We start from the raw sequence: 13,088 nt of genomic DNA on the forward strand, positions 1-13,088 counted from the left end.
TCAAGATAACTTCTAAAATATGCATTCAAGGTTATTTGTGCTCTTAATGCATCGGGTGGTCGCATGCGCTCCAACGTTCAAGTTGATTTGCACCCTGACAACTTTTGGGACAGTCACATCATGGCATAACTAGCTACCTGGACATGGCCAATAGCTTCCAGCAAATATCCCAAAATGTTTCACACCAGAAATGTTCATATTTTTTTTACTTCTGCCTTTGATGTGCTATGGCACCATGATAATGCGCTGAATTTAAGTCATTTCTTTGTGGTGTAGCCATTCCTACATACATTCTGTTGATGCCGTTTTTGTGAAACCAAGCAAAGGTTTAGCACAGTAATCACAGTCTTAACATGTTGTTGTTGCTATATGCCTTCAAGTCGATTACGACTTATGGTAACCCTATGAATCTTGTTGGATATATTCATAAGTTTTTTATGGTAAGAGGTATTCAGAGATGGTTTACCATTGCCTTCCTCTAAGCCTACGGCACCTGGTATTCCCAGGCGGTCTCCTATCCAAGTACTAACCAGGCCTGACCCAGCTAAGCTTCTGAGATCAGACAAGATTGGGTGTGTTCAGGGTAGTATGGCCGTAGAACATAAATACTGTAAAAGTGAAAGTATGGTGATGGCATGGTGTCATAGCACAAATTACATATTTTTAAATAAAGGGAGGGGGAATCATGCATGCCCAGCCCACTATCTTTTGCTGCTTGGCAGCAGCTATGGAATCTTTGCTTGTATCAGGAGGGTCAAGGGGAAGCTTTGTGGCTGGTTGAGCCTGGTAGGGGTTTGTTTTGCCCATGAATAGGTGTTTGCATGAAAGCGGAGGAAGCCCAAATGGATAAAACATGCACATGTGAAATGAGGGGTGTGTGTGTGTGTGTGTGTGTGTGGAGAGAGAGAGAGAGAGAGAGAGAGAGAGAGAGAGAGAGAGAGACTAGGGTGGTATGTGTGTGTGTTGGTGGGGATACAGAGGCAATCAAGTAGTGGAGATCAGGTAGGTCTTCCCCTGCCTTCCCTTTCTCTCTGCTGATCCTACTGCTGATGCTGGCAAGAGTGGCATCTGGTGGGGCATGGTGCCATGGCATCATAGTGCAACTAACATCCACTATTGAAAAAAATAGGGGTGACAGCACACAGTGGGGATGGAAACAATGGCCTGGGAGGGATCAAAGCAAGCCAGTTTGGAGTTAACAACACAGCAGAAATGTGGGAGTACTGAAGAACCTTTATGGAGTAATAGAAGGAGCAGGTGGCCTAGTATTACAAATCCAAGTTGAAAGCATAGAATGCTTGTCACTGCATATGCCCACAATGAGTCACCTACCTGGAGGTGCCCATGATTTCCCCCAAAAGAATCTCAGGATCTGTACTTTGTTATGGGTGCTGGGACCAGTAACTCTGTGAGGGGTCTCCTAACAACTCTCTGCACCCTTAACAAGCTACCGCTCCCAGGATTCTTTGGGGGAAGCCATGACAGTAAAGTGAACAAGAGTGCTTTAAATGTAAAGTGTGGATGTGACTCAGTAAAGTGAGGTCCAAGAGAGAGGAAAGAGAACCAAGAGTTGCCCTCCCCTCTCTCACACACTCACACAATCCCTCACGGAGGGAGGGAAGTTTTGAGATCAGTCTTAAAATGTCAAAATACTGACCACAAGTCCTATTCTCCTTTGGAAGTTCAGCAAAACATCTACTTAGGCGAAAGGAAGGGTGAGGCAATGCTGGCTTAGAGGACAATGCAGATGAAAACAGGAATCCTTTTCTAGAGCTGCTTGGGGTTAGGGCCAGCCCAGAACAGGGTCCAAACTCCAAGCCATGCCATTACTACGCTCAGTCCATACTAAGCCAGCAGCACATCCTTCTTACCCACCGTTGCCTGCCTTGGTCACCCAAATGCAGTCCAGGGAGTGTGGGGACAGTGGGGAGTCACCAGCCATGCTGCTATCTGCCAGTTGAGCTGACTGATTCATTTTGCCTAAAAAGAGGGACAGCCACATCTACACTATAGACATAAATACTGGTTTTGTGCCAGGTTAAGTGTCTTCCCTTAAGGGTTTTCCCCTAAAGTATCCTGGGAATTGTCATTTTGGTATGGGTGCTGTGACACTCCCCTCAGTGCATACACTCTAAATCCTAGGTTCTGAACCTTGTTCTTGGTAAGGAGGGTACAGCAGGTACCCGTTCCCTCCTGTCAGGGAGCTGAATGAGAGCTGTTGCTTCAGCAAGGAAGCAGTTTACACTGGGAACGTATATAGGAACTGGAGGCTCCACCCTTTCCTGGTTCTCAACCAGGCCCTGATCCACTCAGTTAGCAGCTCTGCCTGTCTCACCATTTCCTCTGCTCCTGTGGGAGTTGAGAGGGAGTTGAGAGCTAGGCTGCAATCCAATACATGCCTACTCAGAAGTAAGCTCCATTGGGTTCAATGGGACTTACTCCCAGGATTGCAGCCCTAGTGGGGAACCCCTGCAACTGGTGTGGGGACATCCAACCATAGGGCAGGGATGTCTGGATCCACTTGTACTTCAGGGTCACTAGCATTGTGGAGATCGGCTGGAGAGTCCTGCTTCCCAAGAGAGGAGACCTCACGTTCAACGCCTGGGCAGGCTGAACCCTGACATTGTAAGGCTTGAGCACAAACAAGTTATTTCTTTATTCCTAAGCTGAACTTTAGTCTCCTTTCTCTCTTCCTTCCATATCCCCCTCTCTTCTTCCTTTTGACCGTTCCCTCTACAGATAATGGAAAAACAAACTGGGAGGGACTACCCATAAGGGCGGGGATGGAAAACCTGTGATCCTTCAGATATTGTTGGACTTCAGCTCCCATCAGCCTGAGGCAACATGGCCAATGGTCAGGGTTGATGAGAGTTGTAGTCCAAAAAAAATCTGGAGGACCACTGGTTCCCCTCTCATGCTATAAATATACAGCACTAGGATTCTATAATGAGCAAGAATGATTGTTAAATTTGTTTAAGAGACATGATAGCTGTCTTCAAATATTGGAAGGACTGTTATGCAAAAGATGAAACAGGCTTGTTCTTCCTTGCTCCGTAGCCAATGGGTGGAAACTGAAGGCAGGCAGATTTTTGCTAAACCTTTGGAGAAACGTCTTAAAAGTAAAAGCTATTCAATAGTGGAACAGATTGCCTTGGGAGATAATGGGATCTCCATCTCCGGAGGAATTTAAATAGAGGCTGGACAGCCATCTGTAAAGGTCTGTAGTTGGATCCTGCATTGAGCAAGGGGCCAGACTACATGATCTTCAAACTCCCATCTACTGTCCACTTCTATGATTCTGTGGCAGTACCTTGTTGGATTCTTGTGTTGAAGAAAGGTGAATGCACGAAGGAAATGCTGCCTGCCATCACTCCATATATTCTTCTTCCATCCCCTCTTGCCATGATGTTTTCAGTATTTATTCCCAGGGTCATATTATCTATATTTCATACTATATGTGCCTTGGTTTTATTTATTTATTTTGGCAGATAGAGTAAAAACCTAATTTCTTTTAGTAAATAGATGCCTATAACAATCAATTATCAATGGTGAATTCAATCCCACTTTCAAGCACAACTCATTTCCTTGGTGCTTTTGATATATGCCTGAAGGTCTTGAAAGAATTGTACAAACAACATACACACACTCCAAATGATCAATAACATGGATATTATTTTGTGCCATGATCACAAAATGATCCTCCTCTAGATGTCTTTGTTTCTTATTACAGATGGGACTCTGTAGTGATATTAAAAAATGACAAAACATAGAAGCTATGAAATGAAGTCTTTAAGGAATGCATAAATAAACTGCTTTATGTATTTTATCCTCACAGCCAGAAAAAAAGGGGAAAGCAGGGCTATTGTAGCTTTTTACAGGTTTTGGAGCTATTCTCTATATGAGGAAAGAAAACATATGAAATTATTGTAGTGCTTCAGGTTTAGATCCTCAGGACATACCTAACTACAGTCTTAACCTATGGTGCCTCCAGACTGACACTGTTTTCTGGTAGGATTCAATCAAAGATTGGCAAATTTGGGTTGTACAATTATAACTGATAGGGAGATCTTGTGCAGCTTCCCCCCACAAAATTGGGGCTTTTTGCAACAAGGAAAGTGATGGGGAAATGCACTGGGAAGCATGGGGTAATAGTTGCTTTGACCCAACATCATCTTACTTCCCTGCAAACAAATCAGGATGAATGTAGGCCATCTAGAAGTGCCCCTAGTGTTCTCCAAGCTAATCATACTGGCTCTTTCAGCCATCTCTGGAAGCTACAGGTTTACCCAAGGCAATTTAAGTCCATGTTTGAGTTGAAGCTGGAATCCATGGAGGGCCAGCCTAACAATGAGAGAATCCCAGGACAAATAAAGACAGGAGATAGTGGTGCACTGTTATTCCTTGCACGGCATCTGGGAATAATTTTTTCCCTACACCACCCCTTTACTACACATGCTTCAGCTAATTCAGACCCAGAGTAGACAATGGGTTTGCCACGCATGGTTGTCTATCCTGGACTTGTTTTTCTTTTAGCAACTGCAGCCAGTAGAGGCAGAGAGGAAGAGAAGGTGTTGATCTGGATCTGGGCTGTGGTGCACAGGCAGGGGGTCAACTCTTCCCCTGTGCCATTTCCCCTCCCAACCTGCTCTTTGCCCCTGAAAGAGCCATTTGTAGCAATGGGACCTTTACAAAGACAAGCAGATAGTCTATGTGGCCCTGTATGTGGGGCTGCCCTTGAGGTTGGTCCAGAAGTTGCAGCTGGTGCAAAATGGCAGTGAGATTGCTCACTGCGGCAGGGTGTTGCCAACATGTCACCCCACCACTGAAAGAATTGCACTGGCTGCCCATTTGCTACCGGGCCAAGTTCAAGGTTCTAGTTTTGGTGTACAAAGCACTATACAGCTTGGGACCAGGATACCTGAAAGACCGTCTTATCCCTTGTATACCCAGTCGATCACTGCGTTCTGCAGGTGAGGGCTTCCTGCAGATACCATCTTATCAGGAGGTTCGTTCTGCGCAACATTGGAAACAGAACTTTAGTGTGGCAGCGCTTACCCTGTGGAATTCCCTCTCCTTAAATATTAGACAGGTGCCATCTCTGTTATCTTTTCGGCGCCTATTGAGACCTATCCCAGTCTGCGTCTGTGCTGGAATTCCTTTTCAATATGTTCTTAAACCTTCTTTTTAAAAATGTTTTTAATCTTAGAAGATGTTTTGAAAGCTTTTTTAAAGTAACATTTTTGAAGATGTTTTGTTTTAATGTGTTTTACAGTTTGTTTTTATGATGTTTTAATGTTTTTAGTGCTTTTGTTTGCCATCCTGGGCTCCTGCTGGGAGCAAGGGTGGGATATAAATCAAATAATAATAATAATAGTCTTGATACAGAAACAGAAGGGGGTATATGACGGTACAGAAAGAGATGGGAAAATATACATTCATTTATAATATGAATACACAGCTTTTCAACAAAAGTTCCCAAAGTAATTTAGACATTTATTTATATAAAACATGTATATCCCTTTCTCTCTCTCTCTAAGCAGCTCAAGGTGGATGCACACGTTCTCTACATACCATTGTAGCCTCACAACAACCTTGTGAAGGATGTTGGGCAAAGAAATAGTGATAAAAGCATTCTTAATTCTATTAAGTCTCCATTATAAGTTTCATTTGCACTTTTTGGGTAGATGGTTTATCAGCAGCGTATATGTGTGTGTGTAGGGAGCAGTGGCAATCCTCTTGGCCTGAAATGTTCCATTCTGTTCAAAGTGACCCTCCCAAATAATTGCTGACCAGGACCATACAGCAGCCTTCCCTAACTTGATGCCCTCCAGATATTTTGGACTACAGCTCACATTATTCCATAGCCTTCCTTGCTGTGGCTGATAGAAGTTATAGTCCAAACATCTGGAGGGCACCAAGTTTCAGAAGGCTACATAGTTAGGGACTCTGTGGCCTTTTAGATATTGAGCTATAGCTTCCTTCAGCCCCAGCCAACATGGCCAATGGTAAGGAATGATGGGACATGTAGTCCATCAACATACAGAGGTCCACAGGTTTCCCACATCTGCCCTAGAGCTACTATGGAGTACTGGTTAAAATATGGATTATGAGTTGGAAGAAATCCTGTAATCAGTAATAAACTGTCTGGTTGGCCTTAGGCACATAAGATAAAAAGCAAAAATCATAAGAAACATGGAGGGATGTGGGTCATTTGACATGAATCAAAGGAGAAAAATACACATAGTGGGGGTCTTCATGCAGTGATTTCAAATTTCAGTTGTGCAATAATTTAAGAATGCTCCCACGAGCACATCATAGCCCATGCAAAAATCTTACACTACGGAGAGAAGGAGTGATCTAGCATTCTTTTTTTTCCAATTTGGCAGTGCTTTGATGGATAATTGGCCCTCTGTATGAGAGCTTGCAACAGCTCAATTAGACATGTTTTGAATTGGCTACAGTTATTCAACTAAGAACAGAAGCAAGGTACTCTGGATTTCAGTCTGTTTTTCTAACACCACATCACGTACTCCTTCTATCTGCAAGGTGCTATTGATTTTCCATTGGCTTGCAAGATCAAGCTGTCCATTCAGTCATTAATATTTCAGTGCTGAGACTTCCTGCAATTTATTTCTAGCTTATTCATTCGAAGTTCAGCCAAGACTGAACCATCATTAAGAAAAACTACTGGGTCAGTAATGGAATTGTGTTCATGGGTTCTAGTATACTCTGATATAAGGAGATTCTGGGCAGATTAATAGTTTATGTAGCTGGCATTCTATTATGATATAAGACTGACTCAAGTTTCAGGGTTCTCAAACCAGCAGAGGAATGAGATTGGAGAGCAAGAGTAAGAGAACGGGTGGCTGTGGATTCACCATACAAAGAACTGAAATCTCCCAGCTGCAACACCTGATACTAAAATGATTGGCCTGCCTGTGGGTGAAACTTAAGCCTCCTTCATGTATTAATTGAGCATGATTATCATGTGGAGTCACCTCACACAATCAACATCTAAAGGAGGCTACAGACATACTGAGACTCTGGTCCACATATACGCTAGGATTTGCAGGACCAATCCTACCATTAGGCCAGTGGTGGTGAGCCTATGGGTCTCTAGATGTTGTTGGGATTCATACCCCCATTAGCTCCAGACAGCATGGCCAATGGTCAGGTATGATGGGAACTATAGTCCAGCAATATCTGGGGGCCACTGGTTCCCCACCTCTGCCCTAGACAGGCAGCTGAGGGTGTCATGAATAGGCAGCAACTTGTTATGTACTTTTTGTATTTTTACTCTTGGGGAGAAGCACTTGTGGGATTTTCCGCTTCAGGGGCCAAAATAACTTGATCAGCCTTGGGTACTTGGGTACAGACTTGGGAAGTGGGTGCCATTTTCTGTTCTGTCACAGGCAGCATAGTATCTTGGACTGGCCCTGTCTATTTGCTATGGAAGATCCTATTAAATGATCAGGTGTGTAGTCACCCAGGTTCCCAGGGGGTCTGAGACTCTTTGCCTTCTTGGGAGCAGGGTCCCAAAATCTTCAACATCCTATGAGACAATCAGCATGAAAGGGGAGCGTGTTGGCCACTGAGAAGAGTCTTTTAACATGCTTCCTTGTCCTTTCCTGCTGACTGGAGCCAATCAGAGTGAAAGGACATGAGTTAGCCATTGAGAAGACTCTTCACAGCAGCTAACACTCTCCCCTTTCATACTGATTGGCTCCTTGGGATATCTGTTGATGTGGGAGAAGTCATTAACAAGGATTTCATTCACAACCCAGCAGCAAAATGGGGGGGGGCTGTGACTAACATGAGGGACCCTGCACTTCTGAATTTGCCAATATGCTACTGTAAATAGCTATATATATTCTGGTCAGTATAGTCTGGTCTGACAACTTATTTTTCCAGTGTTCTGCTTTATTAAATACTTATGTACCAGTGTTGCAAAATAAACAAGGAAACAGTGATTTACAAGAACTTTGAATTGTCCATGAACAGGCAACTCTCATTACATCATTTGCAGCTTATGCACAAATGGATAGAAAACAACAAAAAGGGATCTTAATTTTCTTGTTCATTAAGTTTAAATGGCATAACAGATTTTGTTTGTGTGTGTGTGTGCGCACGCATGTATGTTGGGTAGTGAGGGTTTCTAACTAGCCTCATACCAAGTGTGCAGCTTTGATCCTCTATCTTCTTTTCTGGATTACATGAAATAAAACTGAGGGACTGTTGAATCGACACACTAAAGAAGACTTAATATATCAGAACTGCAGGTGGGGTCATCAGGCCATGCTTATGGACATAATTGCCACATCCATTATGAAGCACCTTTTTCATTAGGCTGAAGCCCGAGAATGTAAGCAGAATTTTACTAGGTTAGATCAGAGCTTGGAAGATTACTTTTAAAAAGTAATAAATTACTGTTACAGTTGCATGGCCCCCCAAAAGTAGTAATTACCGTTACAATTACAATTGCTCTGAAAGTAGCTGATTACTTTTACTCAAAAGTAATGCTACAATTACATTTTAGTTACTTTAAAAAAAATGCCTACAAAGTGCTGGCTTTGGCTACTGAACATCTGAGTAGCCTAAAACAACATTAAAAAAAGCACACACACACACAGAGGGTAGTAGAATATATTTTTTATCCATAAAATTAACAGAATGGCATAACAGAATCTCACATCCCCTCACCCCACCCCCAGCAATGATGATACCCCAACACACATATTTTTGTATATATATATTGCCTTCAGCTCTTTTCTCCTTCCACTCCTGTCAATTTTTAAACAATTGTTTTCTCCACCCCGTCTCACTCTCCACCTCCTCCCTCGTCGCCTCCTAAGCACCCATAGAGCATGAAGGAAGAACAACGCTGCACAGAAGCCCAATTTGAAGCACATGATTTTTATTCACAAATCAGAGGAGCAGAAGACTTCCCCTGCTCCCCCCCAAGTAATGCACAAAAGTAATGCTGGAAACATTACAATTACTCCTCAAAAGTAATGAAGTTACTACTCGTTCTATTACCAGCAAAATATAATGAAGTTACCCACTCGTTACTGAAAAAAGTAATAAATTACAAGTAATTCGTTACTTGTAACTAGTTACTTCCAAGGTCTGGGTTAGATCAATGATCCGTCTAATTTAGGAAGCAACTAGATGGGGCAGCAGATCTGTGATTGGATCTCCATTTGGATAGTGGATGAGTCAGTTATACGAAGGGAAAAAGTAAAAAAAAACCACTGGGTCAATGCAAGCTGTTTATCAGCACCAATTTCTTCCTCAGAGGGCTTACCATCTATAGTTAGAAATACTATACCTTTTCAAACTCTACAATAACCTTTTTGAGGTGAGGTGATGAGAACTGTACACAGTACTCCAAGTGTGGTTGGCAAAATTGTCTTACAGGTGGTAGGGGGAGATAGTGACCAAGCAGGATTAAACTTTCTGCAGGGTTTGGGTGTGGAAGAGAGTTTCCCACATGGAGCTCAATCCTGCTTTCTGCATCAGCTGATGTACATGGAGTTCAATCCTGTTTCTTTTACAGAAATCGGCTGTGGGAGCAGCCAATCTGGCTGCATCTCTGCCTGCCCCACATCTGATGTCATATATGATGACAGGTGTGGGGCAGGTGGGTGTAGTTTTGAGGGAAACCTGCCTCACAGGCCAAATGGGGAGGTTTGGTGGGCCAAATTTGGTCTGTAGGCCAGAGATTCCATACCCCTTCTTCAGACCACACTCTGGAATTGTGGCTTGCCTGAGGTCACAGAGATTTCCAGGCTAATAGTTTGCATTCTGTAGCACTTCAGCAGAGTAACTTTGTGCCACCTGCAAATTCCACAATATCAGTTGGTGTTCAAGTAGTTTACTTTCTTCTGCTCTGTTTCAGGGATGACAAAGAAGTTTGTTTACTCAGTTCTCAAAAGAAAACTTAACCTGGATTAATGGGATTTTCCAGAAGCACTCAAAGGACTCATCATATTGTTTTCCTCTAACCCAGTGCTATTACATCATTCTGAAATGATGGGCAGAGGAAATCTTTTAAACAGCCTTCAGGGTGGGGAAGAGTTTACTTCTGAAACATTTTAGGCTGCATCTGCACACACTGTACTGGATCAGTAGAACAGACTGTAAAAAAGAGTTGGAGAACCCAATTAAGCAGGCTGACTGGATTTTGGACTGACCAACCCTCCATGGGCCACATTGACAGGTGGGTGGACCTGCCCATCTGTTAATCATCTGACATCATCAAGTGATTCAAACTGCAAGCCACAGCTGCACAGGAAAACTCAGAAGCACATTGTGGGTTGTAGCCATCATAGTGCTAGGCAAGCATCCCATCAGCACAAGGATTTACACATATGCATAGGGACTTCCCCCCTCTCGTTCCTCCGTGCCCCCCAATCTGTTTTGAAAAGTGTTATAGAAATCTGTTCTAGGGGTTCCTCCAACTCTCTGGAGCAGATTTAGGGAGGGTGCAGGGTGTGCATGGAGAGAAGAGGGGGAGACGTCCTGTTGTGCAAGTGGAAATCCACTTTTGTGGATATTGTGCTGGTGCAATGCTTACTAAGTACTACATAGATATAACCCCTTAAGTGTAATTCAAATTCTTCCTTTCCTCTTTTGCAGCCGCAGCTTGAACTCAATCTGCAGCTCCAAAGGAAGTATCAGGAGTTGACTCTAAGGGAGGAAAATACTCTGAGGAAAAGATTGGTTCTGTTGGCTCAGAAAATCAATGGAATCTATCATGGTGGGCAGCTCACATAGCAGTTCAGCCCAGATGACAGAATTATGCTTCAGAGTTTTAAATGAGCACTCCCTGGACCCAATTCACATGCTGTTTCAGCAGCACAGATGCTACTTACCTGTGGACTCTTCCCACACTGCTCTAGTAATAGTTGGAATCATGTGAGTGGGGTAAACTGTGTGGTTCCTTCCCATCGTAGTATAATTCTCCTGGGTGTCATGTGGGAGCCAGGGCATGGGGGGGCTGAGCAACAAGTCATATGCAAAGGAAACATATTGTTTGTCCCACCCAACACAATCCCTTCATGCACATATTACTAGAGCAACTTAGGAGTGGGTCAGAAAAATATTGAAGCAGGCAGAGAAGGAACAAAGCATCTTTCTAAGCAAGCAAGCTTTGTAGCACATGTCAGATTTATGAAAAAAGAAAAAGGAAATATGAGTGGAGGGATGGGTGGAAGAGTAAGCTACCATCTGGGAGTCCTGCCCCCTCCCGGTGCCCTCTATGTCCACAGGTAGGAGTGGACTAATTTCTCAGTTTCTCTCTGATTCTCATTTTGCATTCTTAAATTCAATTTCCCACATTTTTGCATCAGCTTGGAGTTTTGTTTTTTTTAAAAGGTCCTCACAAAAATATGTTGGTATTTAAGTTCACATTTCTCCCCAGTATACACATTTTTGTTTGCAATTTCCCTGAATGTACACATTTTGCATGCAGTGTTCTCTATGATGCAATTTTTGTATGTTAGGTTCACCAGTGTGTGCATTTTTATGCATACTTCCCCCCAATATGCACATTTTTGGTTGGAGAAATGCATCACAAAACTAGGAAAAGTGTGAATTTCAAAGGATAGTTGTACTTAGGTTTGTGTTTTGTTTCTGAATTGCAAAGTATGTTGTTTTGCATGAAAATACTAACAGAACCAAAACTGCTCCTCTCCACAACCCCAGCACTTACCATCTCCTACACAATTGTGTGGATATATGACTTGCACTCTAAACTAAAACTGCAAAACTGAAGAGCACTCATCTATAAAACTTAAAAAAAATATAAAGTTCACAAAATGGATCTTGCAAGTGGTACACAGCCACACATCACAGCACTCAGCAATTACAAAATAGATAGTGCTATTTTGTTTGGAGAATTGCAAGTCCCCAGCAGAGATCTGGTGGAAGCATTCGTTGCATTTTCCCACTGTGCAGCTTTTGCAATTTGCGTGCTGTGGGTGTGCTTCTGTTGCGGTGTTTCATCCTGGAATTCATTAGAATTCATCTTATTGGAATTGTTGGAATTAATTTGTCATAAGAAATGAGTGGTAACTTCATTTATTGCACAAAACCCCACATGATCAATCATCTGGAAAACCCTAAACAAAGACTTTCTCACTCATCCCAAGGGGCTTGCGTTCTGTCCTTTGAACCATATGTGTGTACTGTAGATGTAGGTCTGTTCCCACTGTGAGGACTAATGAAACGTGACAAAAAGAAAAAAAACCCAATACATAGAGGTCACCTGTGTAGCAAAGAGAGCTGATACTTCACATGCTGCTGTCAGATTTAATATTATCATCATCCAGCAAGCCCCACCATCCTTTCCTAACTGGTGAACTTAGAAATTTCCATTTGCCCTGCAGCTTTCCTCCTGTCTCAGCATTGAGCAGAAGCACTCGACAGAGACACAAATCATGTTAATGTGTCATATTTATTTGTTGCCTTAGAAAAACTCTAAAGAATATTCACACAGGAAATGAATCTCTTTGCAGGGAAAGGGCTGTAATTCTGCTCACTGACAAATGCATAAGACACACAGGAAGCTGCCTTGTACAAAGCCAAACCACTGGTCCATCTAGCTCAGTATTGTCTATACTCTCACTGGCTGCAGCTCTCCAGGGTTTCCCAGCCCTACTTGGAGATGCCGGGGATTGAACCTGGGACCTTCTGCATGCAAAGCAGGTGTTCTGTCAGTGAGCTACACCCCTTCCTGATTTGGTGTTGTTATGAGAGATGTGGAGATGACAGTTCGGGGTTCGGGCCTACCTCCTACATTCCAGCTCAAACTGCTACTCTTGCTCTGCTGCCTGTAATCTGCTTTGCACGGTATTGAAACAAGATAATGCTTCTGTTTCTTTGCTGTATTCCAGGTGGATCTGAATCTGACAGCCAAGATTTATTATGGGAACAGTCGGCTTGCTTGAGCCACCTGTGATTGGCTTTTACAATACTAAGCATATTTCCTATTTCAGAGGGCCCTCTCTAATGTCCTCTCCTGATCTGCCTTGGTGGCACACTGATACAAAGCAACTATCACCATTTATAAATCACTTGGAAGCTTC

At 43.0% G+C, this 13,088-nt stretch overlaps 1 pseudogene; it reads right to left on the bottom strand.

The window, feature by feature from the left end:
• Positions 1-481: 481 nt before the first annotated feature.
• Positions 482-600, bottom strand: LOC133389773 (5S ribosomal RNA; annotated as a pseudogene).
• Positions 601-13,088: the final 12,488 nt, after the last annotated feature.

Source organism: Rhineura floridana, chromosome 7 (genome assembly GCF_030035675.1).
Source record: "Rhineura floridana isolate rRhiFlo1 chromosome 7, rRhiFlo1.hap2, whole genome shotgun sequence".
NCBI lineage: Eukaryota > Metazoa > Chordata > Lepidosauria > Squamata > Rhineuridae > Rhineura > Rhineura floridana.